The 18695-nt window shown below is 45.5% G+C and overlaps 1 protein-coding gene across 1 annotated transcript in view; it reads left to right on the forward strand.

Annotated features, from left to right (window-relative positions):
• Nucleotides 1–5765: 5765 nt before the first annotated feature.
• The window catches only part of BASP1 (brain abundant membrane attached signal protein 1), an 88009-nt gene continuing 75079 nt past the window's right edge, over nucleotides 5766–18695 (forward strand). The window contains exons 1-2 of the mRNA XM_062211978.1: nucleotides 5766–5955; nucleotides 6036–6173. The gene's annotated coding sequence lies outside the window, so the exon portion shown is untranslated. The remainder of the gene's footprint in view (nucleotides 5956–6035; nucleotides 6174–18695) is intronic.

The raw sequence follows: 18695 nt of genomic DNA on the forward strand, positions 1-18695 counted from the left end.
TCCTTGCTAATGTGACTAGGAAAGCAGTGGAAGATAACCCAAGTCTTGGGGCCCCTGAACCCCCATGGAAGACCCAGATGAAACTCCTGGCTCCTGGCTTCAGCCTGGCCCAGCCCTGACTGTTGTGGCCATTTGGAGAGTAAACAAGTGGATGTAAGATCTGTGTGTGTGTGTGTGTGTGTCTCCCTCTCTCTGTAACTCTGACTTTCAAATACATAAAATAAATCATTTTTAAAAAGATCTCATTAGAATTCAAGTTTATCATGCTGTCTTCTCCAAAGATGAGTTTCCCTTACACACAGGAACCCAGCTACTTGATTCTGACCTAAGTAATTTTAGTTACTAATGGACAAAAACGATCCTCCAGCCTGCCTACATCCTGGACCTCACCCTAGCATTGTAATAAGGCCGTGAATTACCACACTGATGTTGCCTATTTTTGTTGCCACTGTATAAAATGGGGCAGTCAGAGCCATATTCCACTCCACATCATCACTGAGAGGCACATGTAAAATAAGCTAGAGCCCTTGGCAAAGCACTACATCTGCAAAATGTGGCAACGATGGGAACAAGCTTGGCTCACCTAGGGAACATAAGAGTCTGTAGGGCTCCTTCATGTTTCTGAGAAGGTGTTTGGTTGAGTGTGGCAGGAAGGCAGTGGAGTAAGAGGAATAACAACCAACGTGTAGTCCTGCTGAATTATATATCAGACATTTGACTAAGGTCAGGAAGTGGCAGAGTGTCAAATCCCAGGCTGTCTGCATGCTTCCGCCCTGGGAATTGGATGAATAAGCTCTTTGGGAATCGGATGGAGCAACGGTTTGCAAATCTGACCGTACATCAGAGTCATCTGGAAGTCGTGGTAAAACACAGATTGCTGGGCTGGTCACATGTGGGAGCAGGCTCCTATTACCAGCTCCGGAGAGCTGCTGTGCACGTATTTTCCCGGCTGTGTTCAGCCACATCACACTGCTGCCATGAAATCACTGCTGGTGAGAGATGTTAAGCCAGGAGAGTTAGCAGCCTAGACCTCTTGCTCCCCAGAGAGCCACTTGTTAAACGCTTCTACCAGCACACCTCTGGCCAGTTCCCATCTTCAGAGTCTCTCAGACGGACAGGGACAAGTGCCCTGATGGTTCTGATTCCGCTAGCACAGGGAACACACTTTGGGAATCACTTGGAAGAACATCTTAGGGAGCCCCAAGAATCAATTCTTATATAGTGCTTATTTCATGCCAGGCCTGGCTGGGCAGTTTGCATGTATGAGTGAATTTTATGCTGACAAAAATCGTGGGAGAAACTGTTGTTATTTTCAATTTATAGAGGAGAAAACAGAAGCACAGAGAGGTGAAGTAACCTGTGAAAAATCCCACAGGAAAGATGCACAAAGCTGGGACTTGAACTTCCAAAGACCAATGGCACAGGCCGTGTTCCTCACTGCAGCAACCTGTACTTCCTTTCTAGAACCAAGAGGATGGTGGAGAAGCTGCAAGCTCTGGAGTCACCTGGCTCTAGACTTCTTGTGTGAGGTTTATGCACACCCTTGTGTTCCAAGCTGCTTTAGACTGGGATTCCTGTGATTTACAGCTTCAAAGATCCTAAGAGATGCCAATATCTTTTTCTTTTTGAATTTGAGAAGGGGAGAGAGAGGAAGAGGGTGGGAGACAGAGAGGGAGAGGGAGAGGGAGAGGGAGAGGGAGAGGGAGAGGGAGAGGGAGAGGAAGAGAGATCTCATCTGCTAGTTCACTCCCTAAATGTATGCAATGGTAGGGTTGGGTCAAAGCCTGGAGCCAGGAATCCTATCAGGTCTCCCACGTGGGTGGCAGGAATCCAATTACTTGAGCCAGCACTGCTGCTCTAAGGATCTGTATTAGCAGGAAGCCAGAGTCAGGAGCTGGCTATCAATCCAGGCACTCCAAAGTGGGACATGGGGGTCCTAACCACTAGGCAAAATACCCGCTCCAACATCCAGTTCCTTTGAATGTGTCTCTTTCATCCAGAGCACCCAACCAAATCACTCCTCTTCTGCACTCTGATTTACTGCAGACATGGATTGGGAAACCGTTCCAGTGTCAAAGAGCAACCCATCAAAGGCAGGCAGACATTGATGTTGCAACACTGAAGGCGACAGGGGGGTTCCATCCGTGCACCAGCCCAGAGCAAAACAGCAAAACTCAGCCTTTGAGCATTTGCCTGTTTTCTGACTCTGAAATAACTATTGTAGGAATCTGAAGCTCAAAGGTAGAGGGAGACTTTTGACACTTCTCTAGAAGGCTGTGGGGCACAGTCCTAGAGTTTGCACTCTGGTTACTCATTATATTCTCAACATGTAGTCAGTGTCTGGGTTTCCCCAGCACTTAACTCTCCCTTTTATGACTAAGAATTTGGGATGACTTGAAGTTGTATTTGTGGTGAGACGAAGGCCTGCCTGTCCAGGCTTATGAAAATTTGGAAATACATGAATGTTCAGTGCATTCAGTCAGAGGCAAATGTGGACTTAAGGTTGTCGTGCTGAGACCACTTGTCTCAGGTAGCATGAGATACATTGAGTTGGGAGACAGGACAGGCTCCCACTCGAAGGTGATACAGTTAGCCTTCTTCCATTACCATGACTTGCTCCAAGGAGGCTCTTCTCTCCCATCCCCACCTTTCCCATTACCCTTTGCTCTCCCTGACACCAGTATTTTTGTGTTGTTCCAACTTAAAATTCAGTGGAGGCAGGGCTACAATGGCAAAATAATGGGGTCATCCAAGAGGAGGGAACAAGAAGTAGGAGTACAATGACAGACAATCCCTGGGCCATCCCTCATGGCAGTCTTCATTCTCCCCTTCACTCATCCAGCAAGGAGTTACTGAGCTCCCACACCACAGAGGCAAGAGTGGAAAAACTCGTCCTGGGAGTAAAAGGAAATTACTTGAGCATCCCTCTGGAACTTTATTCCTTAATTTTCCTTCTGCATTTGGTGTATTCAAAGAAATAGCTTTGTGTTTTTATCAAACCAATGAGATAAATACATTGGGTGTTGTCCCATATCTCATTGGAGAATGTGAAGGCTGATGTCAAGGGACTTTCTCATGGGGTGTGGCTAAGGGACAGACTCAAGCCTTGCACTCACACATTCTGACTCATTGGTGTTTCTCAGGGACACCTCATACCAGCATCAGGCCTGCACAGGGCCAACTGTGGCAGGCACTCACACAGCTTGGGAGCAGACTCTTTGCAATTCCCTCTTCCCTGGGAGCCTTTCATTGCAGAGAAAGCAGGAACTGACTACTGGCAGCTGCCTGCCTGACCCTCCTGGGTAGACTTTGAAGTAGAAAACCTTGAGATCAAAGGAAATATTTTGCTGAACTCAGTTATTCATCCTTGATCTGCTAGAAAACTTAATTCAATTAGTAATATAAACTTTGTCGAGATTTCACTTTCCCAACTTAATGTCACTTGCACCATTTCTTTTGTTTCTAAGTGACTTGGAACAAAAGGAGGAAAAGCTTCCTAAAATTTCTCACATAAGGCATGGAGTATGCAATACTTGTATGAGGTTTGATGTAAAAGTGCATTCTTTCTGTGCTTTAGTGCGTAATGAGCTATAATGGAAATACTCTTTTAAAAATTTATTTATTTATTTGAAAGTCAGAGTGACAGAGAGACAGAGAAAGAGTCTTCCATCCGCTGGTTCAGTCCCAAATGGCTGCAACTGCCAGAGCTGGGCCAATCCGAAGCCAGGAGCCAGGAGCTTCTACCAGGTTTCCTACACAGGTACAGGGGCCCAAGGACTTGGGCCATCTTCTACAGCTTTCCCAGACAATAGCAGAGAGCTGGAACAGAAGTGGAGCAGCTGTGACTCAAACCAGTGCCCATATAGGATGCTGGCACTGCAGGAGGAGGATTTACCCGCTAGGCCACAGAGCTAGCCCCAGTAGAAAATATTTTAGGCTAAATTATCTAGTAGTGTTGCAGACAGGCAAACTTCTCCGATTTCGCGGTGTTTAAAACCATAGCATTATAGGAGGGAAGGTTTAGCATCATGAGCTATGCCTCAAGTCTAGATGTTCAAAGACTACAGTCTTTGTAAGAACCTGTGCTGTGGATTTCCTGTCTAGAGAAGTCAGATGGCATTCCTGTAGTCACAGAGCTTAGATGCGTAGTGCTGAGATTTGAATTCATGCCGGCTGATGCAAGACCCTACTGTGTGTTAGGATTTATTGTGAATGCAGAGCTGTCTGAAGACCTTCAGAAATTATCTGTTCTACCTCCTCTCTTTATGTCAGATTGGAAGAAAGTGAGGCCCTCGACCTAAAGTACTGCTCATTCCTGATGCAGTGGGGACAAAGCCCAGGCCACTAACTCTCCACAGGATGGTGTTTTTGCTCTTGTGCTTTTGCAAATGGCCAGGAATGGGAGTTTGTCCCAGGGGAATGCAGACCTTGAGGAAGCTGTTCTACCCCTGGATATCTGACTTGCCTTTGAGGGCAAGGTGAAGAAGCAGTTGTTGCCCCTACCTCCACCCCCACCGGGCATCCAGGCCCTTTGAGACTGGCTCACCTCATTTCCGTTTGTGTTTGGTGTGTGTGTGGGGAATGTATGGTGTGTGTGCACGTGAAAGCTATGCACACACCCTTCCTCTGTGTACCCGCAGTCATTTCAGAGATGTGTCTGCCGTAAGTGTGTTATTCTACTGAGGATTCCACGTGGAGGTGGAGATGCTGCTGGCCGAGATCTCAGACCCTGCTTGCTGAATGTCTCGCCAAGCCCTGTTTGCTGCATGTAGACGTGGTCAGTATTTTGGGGCAGTCACTTAAGTTCACCAAATCCCACAATGGGCAGTTTCAGATGACTGTGTAATAAATGACATGGTCTAGATCTTGAGCTAAAATTGGTACCCACTGCTCCTGTTTTTCCTTTCCCTTTCACCTGCTAACAGAAACAGGACTGGGGCAAGAGGCTGTGTGACTGTTAATACTGATGCCAGATATTCTCCTGTTCTCAATCAGTCATGCTTTAGAAAGAGGGAGAGGAAGAGAGAGGGAGAGGGAGGGGAGATGGAGAGAGAGAGAGAAAGGGAGAAAGAGAGAGAGAGAGAGAGAGAGAGAGAGAGAGAGAGAGAGAGAGAGAGAGAGAGAGAAGAAATTATATGCTAAGCTCCCAACAGATTGGTTGATGTTTCTCCTGTCTACTTAGGGGCCAGTTCTGACTCCCTCTGGAATTGTCTCCATCGGTTTAACCTAAAATGATAACCCATTATGGGTTCTGCTTTAAGCCATCTGAAATGTGGAATTCCACGACTTGGCTGGAATTTTCAGAAATCAAATGTTGTTTGTACCCCCCCCCCCCCCCCAAGTATTTCTTTAGCTGGGAAAATGTTTTAAGCTTCTTACTGGAATTTGCTGCATGTGGTTAAAAATCCCCAAGAAATAAATTGTGAGCTTGGCATAAATAATCGGTTTTGTTTTAGAGTCCCATTCAGAAGAGTAAGCTGCAATGCGACAGAGTCCTCTCTTAACAAGGTTTGTAATGATTTCCTTGAAATCGTAATTGAAATTCAAAATCTAGGAGGAGTTTTGCCAAACCAATTCTATGTAATTTGTACTGAGAACTGTTCTAACATGGGTTCCAAAGTCAGGGAAAATACGCAGGGAACAGGGAACATGCTCTAATTTTGTACAACATGTTTTGATGTTTCTCTTTTCTTTTATTTCTTCTCCTCTTCCTCCCTCCCTTGATTGCTATCTTCTACTGAATAGTGTGAACATGAGTTGATGACTACCAAATGTTGACTCTGGGTGATGGATCCATAGAGCATCTTTGTTCTTCCCTCCATACTCTTGTGCATGTTCGGAACTTTTCCTAATGAAAAGAAGAAAGAGGAAACAGAAATGATTATGACTGTAGCACTGGACTGTTCTCAGCTTGAAGGAGTCTTCACAGAATACTAAACAGAAACAGAAATTACAGTAAGTTCAAACCAATTTCCTAGGAGGCTTTTTTTTTTAAAGTGTTTTTCTGGAACTCAGAAATTGTTTTAACGATCCAGCCCTGCAGGGGTCCAGGATGGCAGGAGTACAAGATGGTTGGGCAAGTCTATGACACAGCTTGTGCCTGGTGGAGAGTTTTCCAAATAGAAATATGACCGAAGAAGAGGGTGGAAGATTAGAAAAGCAGCCTGGAAGTGGTGAGTTTGCGATTACTCACATGGTTGCCACATAATTCCTGCTGCACCTGGGGCCACAGATAGAGCTTTGGGTCCTGAAACATTTTAATTCCCACAGGTCTTGCTCCTCTGGGGGAGTGCCTCATCTCACCACTTCCCAACAGGCAGCACATATCATGATGCGTAAAGCAAATTATTCTGTGTCACCTTTTCCAGGGCACAAGGAGGAATGTCCCTTTAGGAGATTATTGACTTCCCTTGTCATGCCAGAGTAAGCTTCCTAGACCAGCTAATACTCCTGCAAGGCCAGGCAGCTCCCAGCCGCCAGCAGCGCCCAGCACAGCTCCTTCCTCCTCCATCTTACCTGTGGCCCCAAAGATTCCACCTGGTGTGGTGACAGCTGACCACGGGCCAAGCGTCCCAGTGCCTTGGCAGCTCAGAGGACAGGAGAACAACAGGACACGTGTGGGGACCCTGGAGACCGGCAAGTTCCACGTGGCCTGTCATCCTGTCGTCACCGAGGAGCCTGGCCCTCTGGTAATGTCTCCTTTGCTGCCCCGTGGGTCCTTCCCGTGGACTCTGCCACTCCTTTCCTCCCATACCAACTGGTTCCATTGTGTTGTCTGGGGTCATGATTCCTTGGTGGATAATCTCTTCCGTGTCTGCAGTCTTCAGAGAACAGCCACCCTCCCTGAAATCCTTCTCTCTCCACAACACCCTGGCTTCTTATCTTCCACATAGCACCTGCTGGGCTGGAGACTCAGCATTGCATTAACACTCCGTGATCATTTGCAAACGGTTACTCTTTCTCTTTTTGAAAAAAGTCCCTCTCTTGAGTATTTCCTAGTCTATGATTTTCCTCCCCACACCTTCATCCTCACTGTCCACTCTGTGACATCCTGGTAACTGCTCCCTTCTGCCTCTCCATTTTCATTGAGACATGAAGTGTGTGTGTGTGTGTGTGTGAGTGTCTACATTCAGATAGAAGTTAACTGCCTTGGCTGCAACATCCATTGACCCAGGCTCTAATTTTGATTCTGTGCTCATCTGTGTGGCCTTGGCCAAGTTCCTTAACTGCAGAGACTTGTTCGCTTACAGAGGATAGCAGTGCTTCCCTCTGCATAGGACGCTGTGGATGAAATGAGATCTGTGTTGAGTCTTTAGCATCTTTCTGGCCTAACCTGATGCACGTTTACTGTGATCAGATTTGTCCTGCTTGCTTTCCTTCCCAAATTCACCATCATCTAGGGAAATGGCAGTGTCCTTTGGAACTACACACATGTTCCTGTTCCCTCGCTGCCGGGACAGGCTTCTCCACTGTGTGCCTGTCCTGCTTTGTGGAGCCCACCTCCTTGTCTGGGTGTCCCCCTCACCCAACTGTCTTCTCCTTGCCTGTGTCACTTCCTTGCAGTTCGTTAGATCCTTGCCATCTGCAGCCCTGGCCTGGAACTGTTGGACGTTGGTCAGAGTGTTTGCTTTCACTGTACCCATGTGTTCCATAATTCCTCCAGTATAAGGGTATTTATAGGGCTACACCATTCCTACTGCCCAGGCCCTCCACAGCTCAGGTGGAGAGGCTGACCATCACTCAATCACTTGGAGATTTATCCGTGACATCCATTATTGGGGTGAGTTTTCTAGGGATATGAGTTTAGCAAGGAGGCGAAGTGACATGTTTGCTGCAGCAATGCCTCAGTATCTTGGAAGCAAGGAGGTCACAAGGGGTCTTCAGCACCTGCGTTGAGTGTCAGCCTGGAGCTTGGTTCAAGAGTCCAGGAGAATGTGCAGGCTGAGGAACAAACTTGGCTTTGTTTTAGGCTTCCAGGATTTTCTTTGATTTCCCTTTAATTTTTCTTTCGTACTTTCAGCAGTCTGTTTGAACTCTGCTGAAGCTCAGCACAGGTAAGGGATTTTTGCTATCCAAGGAGGTTGTTGCTAGGGATTTTGTTTTGGCTCAGGAAAGATCTTTAAAAGGCATCCATCTTAGGCAGAGTGGTGGTGGCAGAAGGATTCAGTATGTGGCTGTCTAAGGCTTCCTGAATGACAGTGGCATACAGAGGAGGTCAGAATAAGCTAAGATGTGTGCCCCAGTGACATGTGCAGCTAGAGAGGTGGGGGGGGGGAGGGAGAGAGAAAGAGAGAGAGAGAGAGAGAAAGAGATTTTCCATCTGCTGGTTCACTCTCCAGTTGCTGGCAACAGCCAGGACTAGGATCTCAGAACTTGAGAAGTTCCCACATAAGTGAGTGGCAGGAACCTAAGCACCAACCACTGCCTTCCAGAGTGCACACTAGCAGGAAGCTACAACTGGAAGCAGAGCTAGGACTGGAACTCAGGCTCTCCAGTAGGGTTGCAGGCATCCCAAGCAATGTCTTAACAGCTGTGCCAAATGTGTGTCCTTTGAAAGGCAACAATTGATTGATCATCATTTTTGAGGATTTGTTCCTTCTTCTCTTACAGATGGATAATTGAGAATAAAATACAGTTGGATGACATTGTAAAGCAGCTCTATAGGGAGTTGGGAGATCTGTCTTCCAAGCTTGTTCTCTACTGAAAGATGGTGTGGCTTAGGACAAAATGCTTAACCTTTGTGTTTCCTGAGGCTGAAAATAACTGGCTTTCTTTTCTTTTTAAGCTGTCATGAGAAATAAGGGAATGTTTGTAGCAAATACTTTCAGCAACTCAAGGTTTTACAAATTCGATTCCACAAACTCAAGTGTTTTACAAATGCTGGCTGGATTGTGAAGTTTTTAGCTATTTGCAGAGAACTAAAAATGCACTCGGAAAAAAAAGTGGATGGGTCTCCGGGAGTCATGAAGCGCTATGCATTTAGAGATAAATAAAACAATATTTTTAGGAAAGTTAGAATGTTGGGGCTGGGAAGACAGGGGAAAAAGGGAGAAAGGAAGAAAAAGAAAAATCTTTAAAGCCATGTGCTTTCTCGGTGATGTATCTCCACGGTGTTCCCAGGATTATGCCTGCCTCTTCTCAGTTGGGGTATATCAGTGTCCTAGGGTTGCTGGAACAAACATCACACACTGGGCACAGCAGACATTTACTTTCTCACAGGTGCAGAGGCTGGGAGGCGGAAGTCACAGGTGGGCAGGGCTGGTCTCTTCTGGGAGCTCCGAGGGAGGAGGCTGCCCTCGCCCTTCCCTGCCCTGCGGACCCTGCCCTTCAGCACTGCTCGTGTTCCTCTGGACACTCCACCCCCACCTGTGCCTCCATGGTTCTGTGATGACCGTTTGATGCACCTCTATCCAGAGTTCCTCTCCTTGAAGACAGAGCAGATTGAGAATCACTCGGTTCTATCTGCAAAGCCCCTCTTTCCAAATGAAGTCACCTTGACATGCAAGGGGGACTTAGCATTTCAACATGGTTTTGGGGGAGAGGGCACAATTCAACCCATCACAGTGAGCAAGTAAAAAAAAAAAAGAAATCCTCATTTTGTCCTGCAGCCCGGAAACTGGCATATTTTTTGTGGATAGGACCTCCTGGAGGTCAGCTTAACAGGGCAGGCTTAGAGAGCAAGAGGTTGAGGTGCCCACAGTGTGTTGTAGGTGCCACGATGGGACCTTTGGGGAAATTTCTCTTGGCAGCCCCTCAAATTTATCTTATTTCCATTTTTAATAAATAAAATGCTTTTTAAAAATGATTAGGTCAAAGGGGAAAAAAAAGTCAACTGCTTCAAAAACGGGAACAAAGCATGCTTGTCGCCTCTTGCCTGCTCTTTTCATTTGCTCCAGCCGCAAAGGAGGCACCAGCTAACCTTGTGCAGCACACAGGGATCCCTGGGATGCCATTGTGCCTGCACTCAGCTGCAGCCAGCTGGTGACAGCAGATGCAGCATGAAATTCAATGTCCTCACTCTTACATCTTATTTGAAGGCTGCCATGAGCCCTCTCTCTTCTGTGTGTTACTATCAGCATGGGAGATGGGGTTGGGGGCGGAGGAGACAAGAGAACAGTTTCAGCTGAGCAGAGCAAACCAAGGCTGACGCTTACAAGACCTCCGTGTTATCTCTGGCCCGGCCGTCTTGGTCCACATTCTTGTGTGGGTTCAGATTTCCTGAGCACATAGTATTGACCTTAGTGCACGGCCAGTTCTAGATGCCAGAGTCAGCTACTTTTTAGCTTCTGCTGCCAGAAAAGAGATTTTTTTCCCTTCAGCAAAATGTGCCTTGTGCAAGTTTTGCCTAATCATATCTGGGGAAAAAAAAAAAAAACAGTGGCCTGTCATTCTGCTTAAACAATTCACTTTGGACAGTATCAATAAAATAATCCGAGTTTACACAAGTTAAGTGTTTTGAGGCCATTCCTGGGTGCTTTTACTGCAGTGCCCCCTTGTGGCCAATTTTATGCTATACATGATTCTCAGGGCTTATTTTTATAAAACGTAATTTAAGCACTCGTTGTATAGAGATCTGTATTTTTCCCCAATTAAGATTCATTTCAATACATGACCAAATTGTGTATAATCCTTGAATTGTTCATACATGGTTTTCTACACACATCCTCATCTGGTGAGAGAAGAGTTTGAAGGAGAAAAGGGGGTTAATATAATCAGTGAGAGTTTGACATCTATGTGGTGCTAGAGGGCTTATGGCCAGTGTGTGTGTGTGGGGGGGGTGGGGGGGTAAAGGGACTGGCAGATGTTCGGAGAAACGCCACTTTCCTGCTGCTCTGCACGGAGGTCCTGCCGGTGACTTTATCCCCACCACATTCAGCTAAGAACGGGCGGGAAATGTTCTCACTGGGTCAGTGAGAGGGATGGAGGTGAAGGTCCTCGCCTCAGTTCCTTGCACAGTAGCTTCTGGGAAAGTACATGGCAGCAGAGCGAAAGGATCCCAGCCAGGATTGTCCTGTGTGGGGCATAGCTTTGGCAGGGTCCTGAGACTTTTTTTTTTGACAGGTAGAGTTATAGACATTGAGAGAGAAATACAGAGAGAAAGGTCTTCCCTCCATTGGTTCACTCCCCAAATGGCTGCTACAGCTGGCGCTATGCCAATCCGAAGCCAGGAGCCAGGTGCTTCTTCCTGGTCTCCCATGTGGGTGCAGGGCCCCAAGGACTTGGGCCATCCTCCACTGCCCTCCTGGGCCACAGCAGAGAGCTGGATTGGAAGAGGAGCAACTGGGACTAGAACCCGGGGCCCATATGGGATGCTGGCGCTGCAAGGCGGAGGATTAACCAAGTGAGCCACAGTGCCGTCCCCTCTGAGACTTTTCAAAAGTGATTATAAAGTTACTGTCCAGGTTCCCAGACTTTGAGATTTTGCAAGCCCACAAACAGATAAGGAAAGCTTTTAATGGAGGAGGTTTGAAACTTTAAAAACTTAAAACTTGCTTTTGGGACCAGCATTCTGGCACAGCAGGTTAAGCCATGGCCTGTGACACCAGCATCCCATATGTGCACTGATGCAAATCCCAACTACTCCACTTCTGATTAAAGTCCTTGCTAAAGTGCCTGGGAAAGCAGCACAAGATGGCCAAATACTTGGGGCCCTGCTACCCACGTGGGAGACCTGAATGGAGTTCCAGGCTCCTGATTTGGGCTTGGCCCAGCCCTGGCCATTGTGGCCATTTGGCAAGTGAACAAGTGGACAGAAGCTCTCTCTCTCTCTGGCTCTCCCTCTCTGTTAACTGTGCCTTTCAAATAAATTAAAAAAAAAATCCTTTTTAAAAAAAGTCACTTCCAAATAATGGCATTAGAAATAAATTAGTGAATAACTAACTACCACCACCAGTCACCATCTGAAAAGATGGAACAAGTTAATACAAAAGGTAAGATAATTTTGTAAGAAAAGCCATGTCTTCCCAGAAAAAGAACACGTGTATACATGTAGGCACCTGTGCGTGTGTGCGAGCTAGGACACAGTGCTGGCCCCTGGCCTGGGATTTGGAGATTGGTGTGAGAACTTTGCCCCTGAACTTCATGTTCCATGATGTGATTCGGAGAGAGCTCCTCTGAGCTATTGCTTTGAAATCAAGACCCAGGATGACATTGTTGTGGAAGGAGCTGGACTAGGAGAGAGATTTTTCTCTCCTGAGTCATAGGACTTGTTTGCTGTGGAGGGTAAATGACACTCTCAGACCTCAGAGGTACTGGGGAAGCCAGGACTGATGGGAGCTGCTTCCTGTGGTCCAGGGCAGAACTGTCCATAAATCACTGTGGACAGGAGGAAACGGGCCCTCACTTTCTGGGCCTCTGAGGAGGGATTCCAAAGCCTCCCTGGACACTGCATTCCAATACTCAGGAATGCAGCTCTCAAATAGGAAATTTACAGACCCTAAGAATCAGTGCTGTGGAGCTGGATTGGGCAGAGAGTTGTCTGGCTGCTTTTTCCCCCCAAAGTCTCTAATTAGCCTCCAAGAGACAAGGGGCATGCAGGGGTTTGCTGACATTGTGTTTGGAGGGGCCAGCAGTACCCTGGAGGGTCCACACAGCCCACTGCTGCCGCCCAAAATAGAGACATGCAGCTCAGACGGTGGGTGCAGTGGGCTGTGGTCGTCTGATACCCAGGGTCACATCTCAGTCCTCTGAGACACAGGGGTGCACAGCCTCAGACCTCACCCCAGGCCCCGAGATGCAGTGTTCACCTCTTAGCATCCCCACTCCTGCTTTGAGATGAAGAAAAGCCAATGTTCCTTCTTGGAAACCTTCACCCACTGCACTTGCCCTTGCACTATGATTTTCCAAGCTTTCTCTTATTCAGGCTCAAATTGTGTATCCTTTCTTTTCTTTTCTTTCTTTCTTTTTTTTTTTTTTTTTTTGGACAGGCAGAGTGGACAGTGAGAGAGAGAGAGACAGAGAGAAAGGTCTTCCTTTTCCGTTGGTTCACCCCACAATGGGCACTGCGGCCGATGCACTGTGGCAGGCGCACCGTGCTGATCCGAAGCCAGGAGCCAGGCGCTTCTCCTGGTCTCCCATTCGGGTACAGGGCCCAAGTAATTGGGCCATCCTTCACTGCCTTCTCAGACCACAGCAGAGAGCTGGACTGGAAGAGAGGCAACCGGGACAGAATCCGGCACCCCAACCGGGACTAGAACCCGGTGTGCCGGTGCTGCAAGGTGGAGGATTAGCCTATTGAGCCACGGTGCCAACTTATCCTTTTTTTTAAGGCCTTGTTTTACAAAGACTTTTTTTTCCTCCCAAATTTAATTCTGTTTTTGCATGGACCACAATATTCCAGCATCTGATTGCTGTTGATCATTTAAATGATTTCTACATTCATAGAATGAATGGATGAATGGCTATGAAAGCCAATGCATCTCACTTCATACTTGTTTGAATTTCTCATTGGAATAAGTTGTGTATTTCAGTTATTCAACTATTTCAGTCAGTTTGCTGGTGTAGGATAGGGTCTCCACAGTGGATAGAGTGATGATCCTCCCAAAAAGATACATTTAATCCTAGAAGACAGAACATGAGCAGTGCTGCCTTGCATTTGGATATAAGTAACTTAAAGATATGGAGATAGGCCGGCGCCGTGGCTTAACAGGCTAATCCTCTGCCTTGCAGCGCCGGCACACCAGATTCTAGTCCTGGTTGGGGCACCGTATTCTATCCCGGTTGCCCCTCTTCCAGGCCAGCTCTCTGCTATGGCCCGGGAAGGCAGTGGAGAATGGCCCAAGTGCTTGGGCCCTGCACCCGCATGGGAGACCAGGAGAAGCACCTGGCTCCTGGCTTCGGATCAGCGAGATGCGCCGGCCGCATCGGCCATTGGAGAGTGAACCAACGGCAAAAAGGAAGACCTTTCTCTCTGTCTCTCTCTCTCACTATCCACTCTGCCTGTAAAAAAAAAAAAAAGATATGGAGATGAAGAAATCCCCTGGAGATATCCTGGTGGGTTCTAAATCTATGACATGTCCTTAGGAGAGACGCACAAGGAAAAGACACACCAAGGAGGTGATGTGAAAGTAGAGGAAGCGAACGGAGTGATGCGGCCACAAGCAGGGAATGCTGACAAGTATTGGAAATGTTGACAGCTCCAAGAAGCTAGAAGAGACAGGGAAGATGCTCCCTTAGGGCTTCTGTAGGCAGCACCGCCCTGCCTACACTTTGATTTTGGACTTCTGTCTCCAGAGCTGGGCGAAAGTCAATGTCTGTTATTTTAAGTTATTAAATTTGCGGGAATGTGTCCTAGCAGCTATAGAACACTGAGTCTGTAATATACTAAGCCAATTTTCTTTTCTTTCTTTTTTTCTTAAAGGTTTATTGATTAGAGAGGCAGAGAGAGAGAGAGAGAGTGTGTCACTCTTCCATTCGCTGGTTCACTTCCCAAATGTCTGCAAAGGCCGGAGCTGGGGTGATCCAAAGCCAGGAGGCAGCTTCTTCTGGGCCTCCCATGTTGGGGCTTAAGGACTTGGGTCATCTTACATTGCTTTCCCAGGCCATATGAGAGAGCTGGATCAGAAAAGGAGCAACCAGGAATCAAATCAGTGCCATATGAGATGTTAGCACTGCAGGTGGCAGCTTTACCCACTATGCCACAGTGCCAGCCCCTCTAAGCTTATTTTAAACACATTTTCTAGAAATGTCAGTGAGTCACTATCCCCTTACTTAATGGTATTTTCCAACTGTTATTTCTGTCTTTTATATATTCTGTTCATTACATTTGATTTGCCAATTTTTGAGCTGTGTCTAGAATTAGAAATATTGTATCTTTGCCAGTCAACAGGAAATAAATTGGTTTATGTCTAACTCATAAATTTTGGAACAAAAGGTTGGAAAACTTCTTAGAATTGGATATTTGAGCCGGCGCCGTGGCTCAGTAGGCTAATCCTCTGACTTGCGGCGCTGGCACACCAGGTTCTAGTCCCGGTCGGGGCACTGATCCTGTCCCGGTTGCCCCTCTTCCAGGCCAGCTCTCTGTTGTGGCCAGGGAGTGCAGAGGAGGATGGCCCAAGTGCTTGGGCCCTGCACCCCATGGGAGGCCAGGATAAGCACCTGGCTCCTGCCATCGGAACAGCGCGGTGCGCTGGCCGCAGCGTGCCTACTGCGGCGGCCATTGGAGGGTGAACCAATGGCAAAAGGAAGACCTTTCTCTCTGTCTCCCTCTACTGTCCACTCTGCCTGTCCAAAAAAAAAAAAAAAAAAAAGAATTGGATATTTGACATATCAAAAGGAAACGTGAATTATTTCAAAGTGTTTTTGAGCAATTACACTAATTCTATTCTTTCATCAGTCAGTGTGCAATTTGGAGCCCAACTTCTTTCTTTCTCTTTCTTTTCTTTTTTAGAAAGCTTTTATTTAAGGAAAACAGATTTCATAGATACAGCTTTAGGAATACAGCTGTCCTTCCCCCCATACCCACCCTCCCACCCCAACTCCTGTCCCACCTCCTGCTCTTTCTCCAATCCCATTCTTTATTAAGATTCATTTTTAATTATCTTTATATACAGAAGACCAACTCTATACTAAGTAAAGATTTCAATAGTTTGCACCCACACAGACACACAGAGTATAGAGTACTATTTGAAAACTAGTTTAACTGTTAATTCTCATAGTACAACTCATTAAGGGCAGAAGTCCTACATGGGAAATAAGTGCACAGTGACTCCTGTTGTTGATTTAACAACTGACACTCTTATTTATGACGTCAATGATTACCCAAGGCTCTTGTCATGAGCTGCCAAGGCTACAGAAGCCTTCTGAGTCCACAAACTCTGTGAGTATTTAGACAGGGCCATAAGCAAAATGGAAGTTCTCTCTTCCCTTCAGAGAAAAGTACATGCTTCTTTGGTGGCCCCTTCTTTCCACTGGGATCTCATTCACAGAGATCCTTCATTTAGGTCATTTTTTGACACAGTGTCTTGACTTTCCATGGATGAAATGCTCTCATGGGCTTTTCAGTCAGATCCAAATGCCTTAAGGGCTGACTCTGAGGTCAGAGTGCAGTTTAGGGCATTTGTCATTCTATGATTCTGTTAAGTGGCCTGCTTCCCATGTAGGATCATTCTCTCCTTTTTAATTCTATCTACTGTTATTACCAGACACTTGGTCTTATTTATGTGATCCCTGTGACATTTAATCCTATCTATATGATCAATTACACACTTAATATGATCACTTTAACATGTAAGATGGCATTAGTACCACTCAGATTAATGGGATTTGGAGTCTCATGCCAAGTTTTTAGCTTTACCCTTAGGGGTAAGTCCATGAGAATGTGTGCTGAACTGTACATCTCTTCCCTCTCTTATTCCCATTCTTATCTTTTACTGGGATCTAGTTTCAATTGAAAGTAAACACCTATGAATAACTCTGTATTAAGTAAAGAGTTCAACCAATGGAAATTTCTTGATTTGGAATCCATCTTTATCAAGTTATTTATATGCTCTGGGCCCCAACTTACACATTTGTAAATGGATCCAATAATTATACTTTCTCATTAAGTTTTTTGGCGAGGATTAAATGAGATGATATTTGGAAAGTTCTGAGAACAACGCCTGAGACAAGATGAGAGCGTTAAAAGTGTTCATGATTGTTTATATGCTTATGATTTAAACATCACACTAGTGTGAAAAGTCCTTAAAAATGGGAGGGGCTGAATTTTTATAACCTTGTTACTTCCTTGTGCTAAGGGCATCAAGCAAGTGCACCTAGATGAATACTTTAGGTGATACTGGAAATAGAGGTTTTTTTTTTTTATATTTTATATATTTGAGAAGTAGAGTTACAGAGAGAGGGAGAAACACAGAGAGAGTTCTTCTATCTGCTGGTTCACTCCCCAAATGGTGGCCATGGCTGGAGTTGAGCTGATCCAAAGCCAGGAGCCAAGAGCTTCTTCTGGGTCTTCCATGTGGGTGCAGGGGCCCAAACACTTGGGCCATCTTCTACTGCTTTCCCAGGCCATAGCAGAGAACTAGATCAGAAGTGGAGTAGCTGAGACTGGGACTGGCGCATGTATAGGATGCCAGCTCTGCAGGTGGAGGATTAACCTACTGCGCTACAGCACTGGCCCCACACTTAGAGTTTTAAGGAGAATTATGTGCGCTCAAGGAATGAAGTAGGCACAAAGCTAATATTAATCGCCATGCTGATGTTGTTGATAGCTGGGTTTTACAGGGAGCACAATGATAAGGACCACCCTTTATTAAACCAATGGCCCCATCTCATTCCTTGGTCCTTTGTAGTAGTTCCCCCTTGTATTCCATCATCTCAATTCAAAGGTTGACCGATTAATCTCATTCAGCTCATTGTTGCTTCATACAAGCACCCTGGAAATATTCATGGGACCATCCCACATGACTAAGTCTTTTCTCTCTCATGAAATTTTGAACACAACCTTCTGCAGTTCCCAGACATCTAGAAGTTCCCATAAGCTGCAGCAGAAGCCTTGAAGTTCTTGATTCTGCACACTCAGTGAAAAAAAAATTATGTATCATATGAATAATCTGCAAATATTATTATACTAATCATGTTACATGGTAAAAGAATGCAATCAAAAATGTTTTAAGAATGTGTTTAAACTCAAATAGGATGGATTCTATATAAGGAAGATAAGATGATACCTCCAAAAGAACACAGCAACACTTGAATACTAGAATGTGAAAACCAAGAGATTGAAGAAATGCTGGATACAGAATTAAAAAAATTGATTGTAAGATTATTTAAAAGTAATCAGAAGCAAACCCATGAATTAAAGAAATCCATACATGACATGAATGAACATGTTTCCCATGAAACTTAGATTTTTAAAGAGAAATCAAAATGAAATATTGAAAATGAAGAATTCAGTAGATCAAATAAAAAATGCTGTGGAAAGCCTTAACAACACTTGATGAGGCAGAAGAAAGAATATCCAACTTAGAAAACCAATCTCTGGAAATTTTACAATCAGACCAAAAAGAGAAGAAATTAGAAAACTAAAAAACACTGTTGGGAGCTATGTGGGATACTATCAAATGACCCAACATACAGGTCTTAGGAATTCCTGAAGGCATGGAAACAAGGAATGGGAAGAATCGCTATGTTCCTAAAGTTGTATTTATGAAATGCATGAAGTTTGTATAAAATGTTTCTGGGGAAAAATAAATAAATAAATAAATCCTATAAACAATGGGTGCAAATCCTCATTATAATGCATCTTTCTGGTAATTTTAAACATCTAATCCATTTTTTTCGTCAGAGGTGATTTGATTGCGGTTGTTTTCATGTTGTGTAAAGGTGCACATTGAGTCCTCTGCTTATTTCCTTGTTGCTTGTCTGCTTTTCTTCATTTGTACTGGGTTCAATCTGCCATTGATTTCCTGGAGTCTTGTTTTTCTTTTTAAGATGTATATTTATTTGAAAATCGAAGTTACAGAGAAAGGGTGGTAGAGAGGGAGAGGGAAAGGGAAAGGGATATGAGTGAGGGAGAGGGAGGGACAGAGAGAGAGAGAGAGAGAGAGAGAGAGAGATCTTTCATCTACTGATTCAGTCCCCACATGGATACAATAGCCAGGACTGGGCCAGGTTGAAGCCAGGAGCCTGAACTCCATCCAAGTTTGGGTGGTAGGGTGGTAGGGGCTCCTACCTGAGCCAATTTCCACTGTTTTCCCATG

Source organism: Lepus europaeus, chromosome 15 (assembly GCF_033115175.1).
Source record: "Lepus europaeus isolate LE1 chromosome 15, mLepTim1.pri, whole genome shotgun sequence".
NCBI lineage: Eukaryota > Metazoa > Chordata > Mammalia > Lagomorpha > Leporidae > Lepus > Lepus europaeus.